Source organism: Pipistrellus hanaki (genome assembly GCF_964339955.1).
Source record: "Pipistrellus hanaki genome assembly, chromosome: 7".
Taxonomy (NCBI): domain Eukaryota; kingdom Metazoa; phylum Chordata; class Mammalia; order Chiroptera; family Vespertilionidae; genus Pipistrellus; species Pipistrellus hanaki.
The window spans coordinates 37270512-37287625 of NC_140509.1; the positions used below are offsets into that span (position 1 = coordinate 37270512).

A 17114-nucleotide genomic window follows, 5' to 3' on the forward strand; every position below is an offset into this window, starting at 1 on the left:
CATAGCTTTTTCATATGTGTTTCTTCTGTTTTATAGTATCTTCTCCCTCTCTTCATCTAGTTAACTCCTACTCAGGACATAATCTCAATTCCCAAAGGAAGACATCTATGTCACACCAGTTCCGCTCTGTTTTCTTTTGTTACTTTATATATGAAAGCCTAGAACTATGTGTTTTTTTTTATAGTACTTAGAGTAATTTGTAATAATGCCCTAATCTATATGATTATTTTACTTCTATATTTTCCTGCTATTAAACTATAATCTTCACAATGGCAGAGACCTTGTATTTCTTAAAGTGTGCCAATGGATCTTGAATAGCAAGAAGTAGGCAGTGTGTTTGTGTGTGTGTATATGTGTGTGTGTGTGTGAAAATGTGAGGAAGAAAATACACACACACACAAAAAAAAGGTTAACAATGGAAATTTCTAGGTAATGGAAATTTCTAGGTAATGGACTTAGGCCTGATTTTTCCTTCTTTTATATTTCTGTGTTTTATATACTTTATACAATGGATATACATTTATTTGTGACCAAATAAAATCAATAAATGTTATATCATTAAAGTCAACTGAATTTCAGAGTACATGACCGCCAGCCACTTATGCCAAATATGAGTAAAACACAAAGGATTACTAGAAAAAATAAGGAAAACTGTTTTAAGAAGCCATGAATAATATTTTTGAATCAATTAGGACCTTCAAAAATTATAGAGTTAAATACACCCAATGCAGGACCACCCAAATAATAAAAAATCTCTTGGAAGATATCAAGAGAGAGATTGACAACAATACAATCATAGTAGGGGATTTTAATACACCACTGACATCACTGGATAAATCCTCTAGACAAAATATCAGAAAAGAAACAACAATCCGAAATGACTCACTATATCAGATGGACTTAATTGACAGAACATTTCAGAACATTTCACCCCAAAGCTTCGGAATATATGTTCTTATCAAGTGCAGATGGGACATTTTCAAAAATAGACCACATACTGGGTCACAAGCAAAGTTTCCCCAAATTCAAGAAGATTGAAATCATACAAAGCATCATTTCAAGCCACAATGGCATAATATTAGAAATAAACTACAATAAAAAGAACCCAAAACACTCAAATACTTGGAAGCTGAATAGAATGTTATTAAATATTGATTGGGTTACCAGTGAGATCAAAGAACTTTAAAACATCCTGGAAACTAATGACAATTAAAACACAACAATCCAAAACCTATGAGACACAATGGAAGCAGTCCTAAGAGGGAAGTTTATAGCTCTACAGGCTTACCTCAAAAAACAAGAAAAAAAATGATAGTAAATCATCCCACATTACAACTCAAAGAATTAGAAGAGGACAACAAGAAAAGCCCAGAGTGAGCAGAAGGAAGGAGATAATAAAGATTAGAGCAGAAATAAATGACATAGAGACCAAAAAAAAAAAAACAATACAAAAGATCAATGAAACCAAGAGCTGGTTCTTTGAAAGGATAAACAAGATTGATGAACCTCTAGCCAGGCTCACCAAGAAGCAAAGAGAGGAGACTCAAATAAACAAAATCAAAATTGATAAAGGCAAAATAACAACAGACCCCAAAGAAATATAAATGATTCTTAAAAAATATTATGAACAACTCTATTCCAACAAACTAGACAACCTGGAGAAAATGGACATATTCCTAGAAAAATACAACCTTACAAAACTCAATCAGGAAGAATCTAAAAATCTCAATAAGGGCAATAACTATGGAAGAAATTGAAGCAGTCATCAAAAAGCTTCCAGCAAACAAAAGCCCAGGGCCAGACAGCTTCACAGGAGAGTTATACCAAACATTCAAGGAAGAACTAAAACCTATCCTCTTCAGACTATTCCAAAAAATTCAAGAGGGAGGAACACTTCCAAACTCATTCTATGAAGCCAGCATCACCCTAATACCAAAACCAGATAAAAACAACACAATGAAAGAGAATTACAGGCCAATATCCCTCAAGAACATAGATACCAAAATCCTCAACAAAATTCTAGCAAATCGGATCCAGCAGTACATCAGAAAGATCATACACCATGAACAAGCAGGATTTATCCCAGGGATGCAAGGATGGTACAATATCCGCAAATCAATAAATGTGATACATCACATAAACAAATTGAGGGAGAAAAATCATATAGTCATATCAATTGCTGCAGAAAACGTATTTTGACAAAACCCAAAACCCTTTCTTGATTAAAAAAAAAAAACGAAACAAAACAAAACAAAACAAAAAAAAAACTCTTAGCAACTTACACTAAAATAAACTCAAAATGGATAAAGAACTTAAACATAAGATGGGAAAACATAAAAATAGTAGAGGAATCCAGAGGCAACAAAATCTCATACATATGCCAAAGGAACTTCTTCACTGATACTGCTCCTAGAGCAATGGAAACTAAAGAGAAAATAAATAAAGGGGACCACATCAAAACAAAAAGCTTTTGCACACAAAAGAAACCATTAACAAAACAACAAGAAAGACCACTACGTGGGAGAATGTATTTGCCAATGTTATCACTGATAGGGTTTAATCTCCGGCAACATTTACAGGGAACTCATACAACTCAACAAAAGGAAGATAAACAATCCAATCAAGAAATGGGCAATGGACCTAAATAGAAACTTTTTGAAAGAAGACAGAAGGCCAAGAAACACATGGAAACATGCTCAAAGTCACTAATTATCTGAGAGATGCAAATTAAAACGACTATGCAGTACCATCTCACACTTGTCAGAATGGCTATCATCAACAAATCAATAAACAACAAATGTTGGCGAGGATGCAGAGAAAAAGGAACCCTTGTGCACTGCTAGTGGGAATGCAGATTGTGCAGCCACTGTGGAGAACAGTATGGAGTTTCCTCAAAAAACTAAAAATGGAACTCCCATTTGACCCAGTAATACCACTTCTAGGAATATGTCCCAAGAAGCTAGAAACATCAATCAAAAAGAATATATGCACCCCTGTGTTCATAGCAGCACAGTTTACCATAGCTAAGATTTGGAAACAGCCTAAGTGCCCATCAATACATGAGTGCATTAAAAAACTGTGGTGCGTCTACACAATGGAATACTATACTGTGCTAAAAAAGAAGGAATTTCTACCATTTGCAACAACATTGATGGAACTGGAGAGCATTATGCTAAGTGAAATAAGCCAGTGAGAGAAAGATAAATACCACATGATCTCACTCATCTATGGGAAATAATGAACAACATAAACTAATGATCAAAAACAGATCCAGAGATAGGAAAGCATCTATCAGACTATCAAACCTGAGAGGGAAGATAGGGGAGGGTGGGGGTAAGGGAGAGAGATGAGCCAAAGGACTTGTATGTATGCATATAAGCCTAACTAGTGGACACAGACAACAGGGGGATGAGGGCAGGAGTGTGGAGGTGGGGAAGCTAATGAGGAGATGAGGACAAATACATAATACCTTAACCAATAAAGAAATTTTAAAAAATTATAGAGTTAAGCACTTGGTTAATTCTAGCTCCTTTAAGAATCAACGTCACCAAGCGCTAACATGAATGTGCTAGCTTTTATCAAAGGTTGCTTTGAGAAACGACCATAAAAATATAGCTCCTTGTTTACCATAAAGCTGTTGTTAAGGACATTGTTTATTACATGACTCAGTGTTCATAATATAAAACCCTCAAGTGAACCTCTTTTAATCTCAGTGCTAAACAAAGCTTTGCTTCTGCTGAAGACTCTTACTTTCCCCTCTGATGAAGAGCACTCCATTGGTTATGTTCACTTTTTTTACCAAGAGTCAGACCCGATGCCCCATCTCAGCAATTGTGTTCCTTGTATGGGCACCATATTTGTATTCTTCTTCCCTTGGTCCTATTTATACTTTATCGTTTAATTTTACTTATTTGAGCTATAAACTGTGTGATGTAAAAATCATTATAAATTGAGCTGGGGCATAAATATACTACTAGTGAAATTGATAAAATACATAATCCTTCTAACTTTCAAACCTGTCAAATCTTACTCAAGATCTTCTTTTCCCATCACCTGAGAAGATCTATTGGCTAAATTTAGATGCAGTTCATAAAATGCAGACCAGAATGCCCTCTAAGTTTCTCAAACTGGGCAAAAGTCTCAAGCACACATACAAAAGGAAAACTTGAGTACAGTAAATATAAAAGCCAAATATAAAGGAACAAATCCCAGTAGTTAGAGTGGTCCAAAGACAAGAATGGACTGCCTTATCTCCAGGAATTTGTCTTCTCGTGGGACTCTAGACCACTTTCCAATGGAGGTAAGGCAGACAGACACAAATCTAGATAACTCTCACCCAGCAACACTGCCCAGTATCCTTGCCTCTAACCAACTCAGTGTGAGAAAATGTCATTGGATTATATTGCAAGTGCTGGGGTGGGAGACTTGATGCCTAAATCTCTCTCTGGCTCTCTGTCCCCAAAATGAAGGTAAGCATTAGCTTCACTGGCTGTTGGCTCTGTCAGATTCAATGGCCACGGAACACTGTCTGCTCCATAAAGTAGCCTTGGTTTCTTTAGTGGCCATCATCCATTACAGAAATGGTAGTAGATGATCATAAGTAATCTTAGTAACAAGATGTCTGCAAAGGACAAAGAGTGTTGAATCAGCAGATCTAAGAGAAAGCCTGGGAATCTTCAAAGAAGGTATTACAACATTAAAACTAGCACATGTTTCTCTAGTATCTCACCTCAATGTCAGATTCAGCTGTAGATGAGAGACCTAGCACTGATTCCAGCTGTTCTTCCAGCAAGGCATGGTAATCGTCTGATGCTTACAATGATCGGAATAGTTTATAATCTTCTGTTTTCGTAAATTGCTGAATCATATACAGTACCCGTCTTTCTATTATTTTAGGCACCATACTTAGTAAAGCAGACATGTTAACTCAGCAATTGGGAAAGACTCAGGAAAGAAATTTCAGAGGACTTGCATCATCAAAGAATCATGCAGAGAACTGCCGAATAAGGTCATAGAATGAAAAGCAACTAGACCACCTCGGACTTTAATTCTCTGAGGGTAGAAACTGTAATGACTCATTCAGACCAAAAGGGGCTCCCATGCCTGAAATCCACAATATCCTTTCAGAGCTCAAGTTGCAATTCTGTCCTTGGCGGAAGGAGAGGGAGCCAAGGGAGGAAGCAAGACAGGCTTTTGGCTGAGATTGAAGTGAGGGAGGGAAACTGAGGACTGAACAACTCATAAACTCCACCACCAAACCAGACCTGTGTTCAGATGGCATAAAAAATCCAAAACTGCTGTTTGTAAAGCATCATCTTTTTCCATGGTTTTGCTCTTTTTCATTTTTCTTTAGCTCTATGTAAAATTTCATGATATAAAAACTCAAAAATTATAGATGTTACATAAATGATAAATTAGAAGCTGATTCTCCACTTTACAACAGAATTCTTGGCTTCACAAAAGATACAGGCATAGTGTTTTTAAAATGAGAGTGTCCCTTTTTACACTTAAAATATATATATATTTTTTTTTGTATTAGTCAAGGTCCCAACAGAAAACACCATACTCAAACTGGAATAATTTATTAAGCAAAATCTCTGTAGCTTAAGGATCGTTCATTGTTAACTAAATTTTTTACCTAAAGTATCTGCAATGCTATGCTAGGAGCTGGGGGAGATAATAAGTTATAAGATATTCCTTTTTTAGAGCAGATTAAAGTTTAGCAGAGCTTAACATTTTGTTAGAAAGACAAGACATAGGCAATGAAGTAGCAACAAGCACTAATACAGAATTTGTTCTAGATTTGGGGTGCATTCTGCAAAAGCATTAGGAGAAAGCAGGAGCAATGGCAACTAAAATAGACTAGGGAGATCTCATAAAATAAAATAAAAATAGAAAGCGTATAAGGAGGACCAGATGATTATTCCAGAGGGAGAGAAGAAACAGAAGGTATACAGCCTGGGAACAAGTGTTGAAGCTAGCAAGATAGTCTGCCAACTGAAAAAGTAACTTGCAGATACAAGGCAGATCCTCAAACCTTGTGCCTCTTTTTAAACGATGGGCCGTATTTTAAAGCTGAGCCATATTGTATTATAGATCTCAGTAGGTCTAAGCAACTGGAGATGACAGGCCCTTCCACCTCTGCTCACTCACATAGATCTTCCTTCAGAGGTTCTGAAGACGGATGGCTAGAGATAGAAATATTTAAAGAAGCTAACAATAGCTACTAGTGGTGAATAGGACAAGACTTTACCTATTGACTAGACCAGTGGTCAACAGAGCCAAATATCAACAGTACAATGATTGAAATTTCTTTTGAGAGCCAAATTTTTTTTTAACTTAAACTTCTACTAACGCCATTTCTTCAAAATAGACTCACCCAAGCTGTGGTATTTTGTGGAAGAGCCACACTCAAGGGGCCAAAGAGCCACATGTGGTTCAGCAGCCTCAGTTTGCCAACCACAGGACTAGACAGATGCAAAAAAGCAGTCTCGCTTTTCACCAGTTATTATTGTCTTCCTTGTTTCCTCTAGCAACCAAATCACCCCTGAGGGCAGTTCACAGCAAGTTTCCTGGTGTCAGTTCACAAAGATTAACTTTAGAAGTTCTAAATGCAATTGTGTGTGGATTGAAGAAACGCTAGGTTTGACAATCCATAAAATTGTTTTTCCATTACCTATGTCATCCATTTTATACTTATTTATGTTTGTCCCAATCAAGTACCATTCTGTACAAGTTCAAATGAGTCCTTACTGACTAAATAAATTTTTAAAATCACATCATCAAAGTTGTCCCATTAAAACTGTCTGATGCCTCTTGGCCCTCGGTGCTCTAGGGGGAAGAAAAAAAAAGTAGAGAACGTTTTGACCTGGAAATCAGTAATAAACAAGCCAAACCAATATGCATACAAATGGGAGGGTGACAATGTAACTAGTCACTGTCTTTGTTTCTCCTTTCTTGCCTCACTCCACACCAATTTTTTGGAAGTAGCAGTGCCTCTGCCAGTAAAGGCAAGGGTGACCTAGAAATCTGTGGTATTCCCAGTTATTGACCTCACTGAAAGAGAGTAGGTGGGGACACCACAAAATGGTTAAAGAAGCACCTAATCATAAAGGCATCCAGTCCCTCCCCCCTCCCCCCAGTAAAAAGGTTATGTGACTCACCAGGGTAAAGATCAAACCTCCATCTTCCTTTCCACAAAGATGTAGTCATGTAGGAAACTGGTTGGAACTAAGCACCCAGAAGGGATGGAGATTTTAATGCTTTATATATAGCAAGGTAAGATCTTGACTATTGATGAATTCTTGTGCTTTTCTTTCTATCCTGAAATATTTGCTATTTTTCATTCCCATTGTCCTCAGCCTGGCTGCACAAAAGAATCATCTGGAAAGCTTTTTAAAAATGCTGACTCCTGTACCCTACCTCAGCCACTGCGGTAGCTGAAAGTAGGAGAGTCAGAATAAAATGATGGGGTCATGTCACAGACACAGGAGCCAGTTTGACCAAATCAGGGTCTCTGAGGGTGGAGCCTGTGCACTGTTAGTTGTGCAAACTCTCAAGGTGAGTCCAAGGTTTGGTACCAACGTAGTCAGAGGGCTCACTTGGTGTAAATGGTAATCACCTGAGCATGGTGGTTGGCTGGTGAAAGTGAGCACAGAGCATGCTGGCGTGTTGCTAGAAAAATACCTGAGGTTGTGGTTGGTCCCAGGAGAAAAATGGACTGTAAGTAATGCTACAATGAATAACCTATTGTGTGCATAGTTTTGTATTACTAAAGGTGTGCTCATGAGTATTGAATGGTTATCTTCCCCCAAAATTCACACCCAATGAGGCCTCAGAGTGGTGATTAGGTCATGAGGGCGGTGCCCTAATGAATGGGATTGGTGCTCTTATAAATGAGACACCACAGGTCTCTATAGCCCCTCTCACGTGAGGATACAGATGTCTGTCCTGACTAGACCAGGCTGTACCCTGAACTCGGACTTCCAGTCTCCAGAACTGTGAGAAATAAGTTTCTATTGTTCATAAGCCACCCTGCCTGACTAAGATTGATACATTCCTAAAAGTGAAACTGCTAGGTTAAAGGGTAAAAGCATATGTAATTTTGTTACATATTGCCAAATTTCTCACCATAGCAATGTGTAAGACTATTTTCCCACACACACTTACATCAGAGTATAATATCAAGCTTTTAAATGTTTGCCAATATGATAGATAAGAAACATCTCAGTGAAGTTTTAATTTTCATATATCATTTTACAAACGGTTAAACATGTTTTTTAATGAATCATCCGTTCATGTTTTTTTGCCCATATTTTCATAGGACTTTGGCCTTTTTGCTCATTTTTTCCTCTAATTTTGTTTATTTGAGATAAAATTTACATTCAGTTGAATGCACAGGACTGGAGTGCCTATGTCAGTGAGTTTTCACCAATATATTCATACATCTATATTATCACAACTCAGCAAGATACAGAACATTTCTATCACCTCTGAAACTTTTCTCATGCTCCCTTCCAGTCAAACCCCACATAAGCAACCACAGTTTTGACCTAAATCATATGGTATATACTCTTGTATCTGATTGCTCTTGCTCAAAATAATTTTTGAGTTCCATCCACATTGTTATAGAAGTCACTCATTCCTTTTAATTTTAGTGTATAATTCAGTGTCATTTACTGCATTCACCTTGTTGTGCAATCATCACCCCTATGTAGTTCCAAGAGAAATTTCATTATCCGAAAAAGAAAACGCTTTGTCTATTAAACAGTCACTCCCTACCCTCCCCTTCTCCAGCCCCTGGGAACTACCAATCTGCACTTACTTATTCTGAACATTTCACATAAATGGAATCATACCATATGTGACCTTTTGTCTGTCTTATTTCCCTCAGCATAATGTTTTCCAGCTTCATCTGCATTGCAGCATGTATCAGAACTTCATTCTCTTATGGCTGACTAATATTCCATTGTATGTCCATGTCACATTTTATTTATCTGCTGATTGGTTGATGGATATTTGTGTCCACCTTTTGGCTATTGTAAATAGTGCTGCTATGAACATGCACGTACAAGTGTTTGTTTGAGTACCTGTTTTTGAATTTTGTTGGGTATATACCTAGGAGTGGAACTACAGTGGTGATTCTGTGTTTAACTTTTTAAAGAGTCACCACACTGCTTTCCACAGAGGCTGCACCATCTTCCATCATACCAGCAATGTGCAAGGGTTCTAATTTCTCCAAATCCTTGCCAGCGGTACTCATTCTTACCACTGTTAGTATGCCATTACATAAACATATCACAATTTGTTCATGTATTTTCTTGTAAATGGACATTTGCAATATTTGGCTCTTTTGAATAGAGGTACTCTGCATATCATGTACAGTCTTTTTGAGCACATATGCTTTCATTTACCTTTGGTAAATAGCCAAGGTTAGAATTGCTGGCTCATAGTACAGGTATATTTATGTTTAACTTTATTAAAAATTGCTTTGCAGTTTTCTGAAGTAGTTGAACCATTTTATAGTCCTACTAGAGGCCCAGTGCATGATATTTGTACACTGGTGGGGGCGGGGGGGTGTTGCCCCTCAGCCCCGCCTGCACCCTCTCACAGTACGGGGCCCCTCAGAGGATGTCCACCTAAGCCAACAGACAGACATTCCCTGAGGGGTCCTTAGCACTGCTGTGGAGGCAAGAGAGGCTCCCACCACCACTGCTTCATTCACCCATGAACTCAGTGTTTGGCTCAGCAGTGCTCCCCCCATGGGAGCACATTGACCACATGGGCAGCTTCTGTGTTGAGAGTCTGGCACTGGTGGTCAATGTGCATCATATCGACCAGGTATTTCATCATTCGGTCTATTTGCATATTGGGGTTTTATTGGCCCAGTGCACGGGTAAAGTCCCTAAGCCTGGCCAGCATACAGGCTGATCTGGGCCTTCCATCTGCCAGCCAGGGCCTTCCTGCATTCCGCACTGCCCCCTGGTGGTCAGTGCATGTCATAGCGAGCAATCAAACTCTTGGTCTCCCAAACTCCGGAAGGGACACTTTGAATATTAGCCATTTATTTATATAGATCAGGAATGTATGATAGTTCTCAATTCTTCATGCCTGTACCATAGCCAACATTTAGTGTTGTCAATCTTTTCAATTTTAGCCATTCTAGTTAGCGTGGAATTTTATCTATGGTATCTCATTGTGTCTTTAAAATACATTTCCTTAAAGACAAAAAATGTTGAGCACCAATTCTTCTGCACATTGGTCATTTGATATCTTCTTTTGTGAAGTGTGAGTTCAAGTTTGACCATATGTAATGGATTGATTTTTTTGTTTTTGATTTGTAGTTTTGATTTGTTTTTTATTTAAATATTTCTTAAATGTACATATTGCAAATATATTTTTCAAGTCTATAGATTGTCTTTTTATTTTCTTAAAGGTGTCTTTTAATAATCAGGAGTCTTCAATTTTCATGAAGTCCAAATTTTTATTTTTTTCTTTGTGATTAGTGCTTTTTCTGTCCTATTTAGGAAATCTTTACCTACCCTAATTTTGTGAAGATATTCTCCAATGTTTTTAAGAAGCTTTTTAAGTTGTAACATTTTTGTTTGCCTATGATCCATCTCTAATTTTTATTTTTGAGTTTAGTATGAGATAGTATTGATATACCTTTTTTTCATAAAATTATACATTTACCCCAGCACCACTTGTTGAAAAAACTTTCTTTTCCTCTTTAAATAGCCTGGGTACCTTTGGAAGGGAAATCAACTGACCACATATATAAAGAGATCTATTTCTGACTTCTCTATTCTGATCTATTGACCTCTTTATCTAACTATCCTTATACCAATATCAAGTTGTCTTGAGTACTGCAGCCTAATAGTATCTTGAAATTAAGTCAAGTGAAGCCTCTAACTTTGCTCTTCTTTTACAAGATTGTTTTAACTGTTCTAGATCCTTTGATTTCCCATCTAAGTTTAGAATCAGCTTTCAATTAAAAAAAAACCCCTATTGGTATTCTGGTTAATATTACACTCAATTTATACTTGAATTGAGGGAAAATTCACATCTTAATAATATAGAATTTTCAATCCGTGAATAGTGCACATCTTTCCATTTATTTAGGTTTTCTTAAATGTTTTTAACAGCATGTTGTAGTTTTCAGTGTTGAACTCTTGCACTTATTTTATTGTTTATTTCTGAGAATTTTGTTTTTAATGCTTTATCAATGGCTCACTTTTTGTTTTTATTTATTTACTACTAACATGTAGAAATAAAATTGTTTTTTAATATTGATTTTATATACTGAATTCTTCCTAAATTCACTTATTAATTATAGTAGTTATCTTGTAAGTTCCTTAGAATTTTCTCTGTAAGCACAATTTCTCCTCTGCATGAAACAATTTTACCTATTATCTAATCTTTGTGACTTTTACTTGTTTATTTATTTATTTTGTATTTTACTAGGTAGTTTCTCAAGTACAAAAGAAACGGTAAGAGCCAGCATTCTCTTATTATTCTCTATCTTAGGGAGAAAGCGTTCAGTTTCACCACTAAATATGACGTCAGCTGTTAAGTTTTAGAAGGTATTCTTTATAAGATTGAGGAACTTCCTTTCTATTGTTATTTTGCTGAGAGTTTTAAGTCATCAATGGATGCTGAATAATGTCAAATGTTTGTTCTTAATTAAAATTATTTTTCTCTATATTTTCTTGACATTGTGAACTACATTGTTTGACTTTAGAATCTTAAATCTTTGCATTCCTTGGAAAACATACCAGATCAAGATATATTCTCATATAACATATGTTGCTGGATTCTATTGGCTGATATTTTGTTAAGGATTTTTGTACCTCTTTCATTCAGGATAATGGACTGATTTTATTTGCTTGCAATATTTTTGTCCAATTTTGGTAACAGGATAATGCCGGCTTCATAGAATGATATAGAAAGTAGTCCCTTCATATCTATTTTCTGAAAGATATGTATTAAATTGATAATAGTTACTTCTTAAGTTATTAATATACTTGACCAGTGGAACTATCTTATTTATGAGAACATTTTGTTTATGAAAAGGCTTTTTATAATAAATTCAATGTATTTTAACAAATATGGAACTACTCATATATTTTTTTATTTCTTCTCATGTTAGTTTAGTAAATTTCACTTTCAAGAAGTGTTTCTTGTTCATCTAAATTGTCAAATTTTACTTGTCTAAAGTTGTCCATAATATCCCTTCTCACATTGTAACAATTGTCTCAGAAATTTTTACAGCTCTTATAAATCTGACATATCATGTTGTTCTAATTGCACAGTACAGTAATTTTTATATGTATTGGTTTTCATTTCCACAATTAGATTCTAGGCTTCTTAAGTAAAGGGACTATTTCTGAATCTTCCTTTGACCCACACCTTACTTAAGATGAATAAAATTGGATCTGCGCCTTTAAAGGTAAAAATGAGTTTGTTGGGAAGACAAAGTAAGGGATGGATGACAGAACATCTGGGAATGACATGGGCAAACGTGTAGAGGCATGAAAGAGGGTGATATTATAAGATGTATCAACTGTGGGAGTGTGGTTTCAGGAGAAGGTATCTAGGAAAAACCTTTGAAACAGGAGAGCATTGGCCTGAATGTGGCATGAGCTATGTAAGCCTTAGAGGAGAGGAAGAGGAAGAAAAACCTCTTATGTCCCCCCTCCCTCACAATTTTACCTAAAAGTGACTGATTGTAAATATTTTCAATAATTTTTTAGCTTTTTCAAAAAACCTTTATTTTTGAAAGTATTAAATATGTCCCTTTTTCCCCCCATTGACCCCTTCTAGTCTACACCCTCCCCAGGCCTTCACCACCCTATTGTCTGTGTCCATGGGTTATGCATATATGCGTGCAGGTTCTTTGGTTGATCTCTTCCCATCCTGGCCTTCCCTCAATAATATTATTCTTGTCATCCCCTAATTCCATTCAGAAAGGAACAGATTTGATCTAGATAGCCTAATCTTATCAAAATGTTAATTTGTATCTGTATCTCTTTGATCACCTAGCCTCTTTTCATGGAGATCATTGACATGGCATCAAAAAATCCTTTATAAAGCATTATAATTCTGAACATTTTAAACAAAAACAATACCTCAAAATTAGGATCTTGAAGAGGATAGAAAACCCCTTGGCCCTTAGACAAAGATTTTATTCTCCCCAAAAATTAACTGAATGAAGGCTACCAGGGGATGAAACTAGAGCACAGAATAGTTCTTAGGGCCATGGTAACCTGCTTGTGAGATCTCACCTTCCATTTCCCTTTTTCCTTCTCCCTTAGCCATTTCCTGACATTTTCTAACTTTTTAATAAGACAAATGGCCAAGCTCCACCTGAGATTTATTAAATATGCATTATCAGAATTTTAGTGGCAAGAGCCAATCCGAAAACTTCTCCTGATTCCTAAATTTCAGCAGATTAGTGATTTCTCTACTTCCTTCTTGCTCACCTATGATTAGTGAAGCAATTGTATCATATGCTAGGATGGTTCAATAAACTAACTGACTAGAAGCCTTTTTGAGGGGCAGCCCTTAATAATTCTAAAGTAGTAAAACTGGTCAAAAAGAGAAATGATTGAAGTCCCTTCGTCAAAGATTGTGTTGATGGAATCCAGCACTACAGCAAGCATTGGCGTCTAACTGGCCTCTCTTAGTGGCCCTCTGGGAGCCAGCTTCCAGGTGTGCAATGGCTGTGTGGTGGTGACAGAACAGGTAGTGTTGGGAAGACTTGAGCTTCACCCAATAAATGTAATATCTGTGTTCTAATAAGGATCCTTTCACTCAAAAGTAAGTTTTTCTCTTGTCTTCCTGGTAGGTGGCTGAAATAAATTTTACTTTTGTCAAATCTATAAAGAGGACATGTCAGTCCCCAAGATCTTGAAAAGAGATGAAAAGATCAGGAACTAATCAACAACAGGGCTGGAGCTAGGATGCTTTGGAATGGTATTCCCACTCTGAATCATTCGCTCCCTGCTTCCACCTTTCCCCTTCACTCTTCCCCTGTTGGAAAAAGTAAACGGAGGAATGTGCCAGAGTAGAAATATCTTCAACTGAGATGTAATGTCTCTCTACCAGTCAAATATTTTCTTGGTTCTGATATTTTCTTTCAACGCCATGTACCAGTTGAATTACCTACCTCTGAAAAGACATCCCATTTCTACCCCCAGATAATTTCAGAGTTGGCAAGTTAAAATCAATATATTTTTTAAGGTAGAGGGCATTTTATTGAGATCACTAAATCTAACTCATTTTACAGAATAGGACATTGATGCCAAGACATTGAACAATTTACCTATAGTTACACCTCTCAAAAAGTACACGAAAAAGCTAACCATAGAATCCATCCATTAGCCAGTCTCTAGTCTCTTCACATAAACTGAATGACAAATAAACTGTGATAGGCAAACTTGACAATGAGCTAATACTAAGATACTGAGCTATGCTAACAACATCTGAAATTACTCATTGCATGTGAGAAGCATAATTATGAGTAATTGTTGCCATTTCTATAATTGAACACTGCAATTCTAGCAAGAGCAGGAATAAAAGGAAATGGGCTGGAGACCCCAGGGAACAGCTTTTGCATCTCTCTGCCTCCTCCAGATTATAAATCAATGAATAAACAGAGCCTGGTATTTCCTGAAAGCTAGATAGTGTATTGCTAAAATGTTATGAAGATACTAATTTCCATATTGAAAAACTAAAAGCAAATCTATAAAGGGAATATGGTCATACATATTTTTGGAAGTAGAGACTAAAACATTAACTGATAAGAGTTTGCTCTTAGTTCAAGTATGAACATTCTGATTCTTATTTTGATAGCTTTCACTTTATTACCCAATTTAACATTTCAAGACCATTTTAAGAATGATATTTTACCCTCTGTCCTTCCTTTTGTACCTTCTTATCCCCCTTCTACTTTGGAAGTATAGAAAGAGAGGGTTTGATTATAGCATGTGATTAAGATTAAATTATAATCAGGACATTTTGTGGGGGAAAAACTTCCCCCTTTTCTTTTTTTTTCTTTTTTTGTCTTTGTTTTTGTTTTCAAGGGATCCACCTTTAAACCAGCTTCAAGTATAAATTCAATTAAAGTGAAACATAACTTAAGAACCTTTGTTCCTTATTATAAAAGTTTTCATAGTAGTTTTATTTTCATAGTGAAAAATTAAGGGAACATAAAAATAAATTTAAGAAAGCAACAAAGAATTCATTCATAATTCTACAATCTAATGATAATCACTGCTAACATTTTAGAGTATATCTTTCCAAAAGGGGTGTGAGTATGAATGTGTGTGAGAATGTGTGTGTGTGTGTGTGTGTGTGTGTCTGTGTGTGTGTGTGTGTGTGTGTTGGACTATATTCTTCGAGAAGTGGTGTGTGTATATGTGTGAGTGTGTATGTGTGTTTTCAGATGTCTGTGGCAGTACTGGTGCCTGTAAGCTCTTGCCTGTTCAGTCCTGTTCCCACCTGTTCCTGACACTGGCAACATAACAATAGGCCCAGCTCCTACCAGTTGGTAAGGTCTGGAACTCACCTATGATGGTTCTCTGGTGGCCAAGATGATCCTTGGGCTCCTGTGAGTATCTGGAGCTACTGCCTTCCCATCCCACGTTGAGTTTGTGCAATCAATAGGACTGGGAAACTGGATTGCCTGAGTTTCCTGATTTGTACTTTTGCTTCTTATTCAAGACCTAGAACCCTGTTTCATGCAAATTCTTGTCTGAGGCCTAACACTCGGCTAGCGCCAGTGGTCCCCTTCTTCCTGGGCCTCGGACTCTATACCCTGACCCCTTGGCTACTGTGCCCATGAGATTTTTTTCTTTGAGGGGGTGGGGGATTTTATTCCAACAACCCACTCACCAGATCCTATTCCCTATAGGAAATGAAATTTCCAGGTATGCGAAAACACACATACACACTCACACATATACACACACCACTTTTCGAAGGATACAGTCCAACACACACACACACACACACACACACACACACACACACACAAACACACATACACACACACACACATTCTCACACACATTCATACTCACCCCCCTTTTGGAAAGATATACTCTAAAATGCTAGAAGTGGTTATCATTAGATTGTAGAATTATGAATGGATTCTTTGTTGCTTTCTTAAACTTATTTTTATGTTCCCTTACTTTTCACTGGATTTGGTTCCTTTTCATCCGGATGCAATGCTAGGACAGTGCCCCTTAACTACACAGCGCATCCCGTCCTAGTGGTCCCTCCTTCCCCACCAGCCCACTTGAAAGCCTAGCATCTGGCTCATTGCAAATCGGCAGGTTCTTTGTTTTCAAAACAAATGATTTGAGCCATTTGTTTTCCTCTTTTAGTTAAAACTGACTACCCTTTACTGAGTGCTGGGTTATTTAAACTTCACTCAGGGAGGCAGTGACAACAGTTTAATTAATTGCTAAGCAATGCCGTTTCAAAGCAGCAGAAATTACCATGCTTTCCAATGGATGGCTCAGTAGCACCTGACATGAATTAGCTCTCACATTATAGTTTTTCATCCTTGTCAGCAGGAAGCAAAAAGCAAACAATGGAAAAACAACCAAAGGAGATTTATTCACATCATGTTTTCTCTTTCCAGAGTGGAGAAGCAAGATGAGCGGTTTCCTTTCTTCCACTAGCATTAAGTTATCTGCTTTCTTTTGATGAATTTTCATCTGGATCAACAGGTGTGCGGGGCTCCATCTCCCTGCCTTCTTATATCAGACAATAATCCCTCTGTGATAACAGCCTGTGGTGCTATTTTGTCCAAAGTGATGTACATGGGGGATTATTTTAAAGGTAAAAAGACACACTTGCCTAATAAACAAACTCCAACAAGATCAAGTGGCAAGCTTATCTTCCAAAACAGGAAACTCATCAGGAAGAAGTTTTGTGGCATGCTGAGCCATTATGCCTTAATGGCCTGTTTTTCCTCAAAGAGTAATAACACTATTTTTGAGATTTAGCTAATGAGCACATTGTATTGAAGGGCAGTGAAGGAATTGCAAACCTTGGTCAAAGGGCAGTCAGAGCTAAGTTAAACGAGTATATGCCCATTTTCTGAT

At 37.0% G+C, this 17114-nt stretch overlaps 2 long non-coding RNA genes across 4 annotated transcripts in view; one reads left to right on the plus strand and one right to left on the minus strand.

Annotated features, from left to right (window-relative positions):
• Window positions 1-4872, minus strand: part of LOC311625922 — a 204692-nt gene extending 199820 nt beyond the window's left edge. For all 3 annotated transcript variants that reach the window (XR_014795590.1, XR_014795591.1, XR_014795592.1), the window contains exon 1: window positions 4730-4872. This is a non-coding gene — a long non-coding RNA (uncharacterized lncRNA). The remainder of the gene's footprint in view (window positions 1-4729) is intronic.
• The window catches only part of LOC311625923, a 237638-nt gene that overhangs the window by 210871 nt on the left and 9653 nt on the right, over window positions 1-17114 (plus strand). The gene's annotated exons all lie outside the window — the stretch shown is intronic.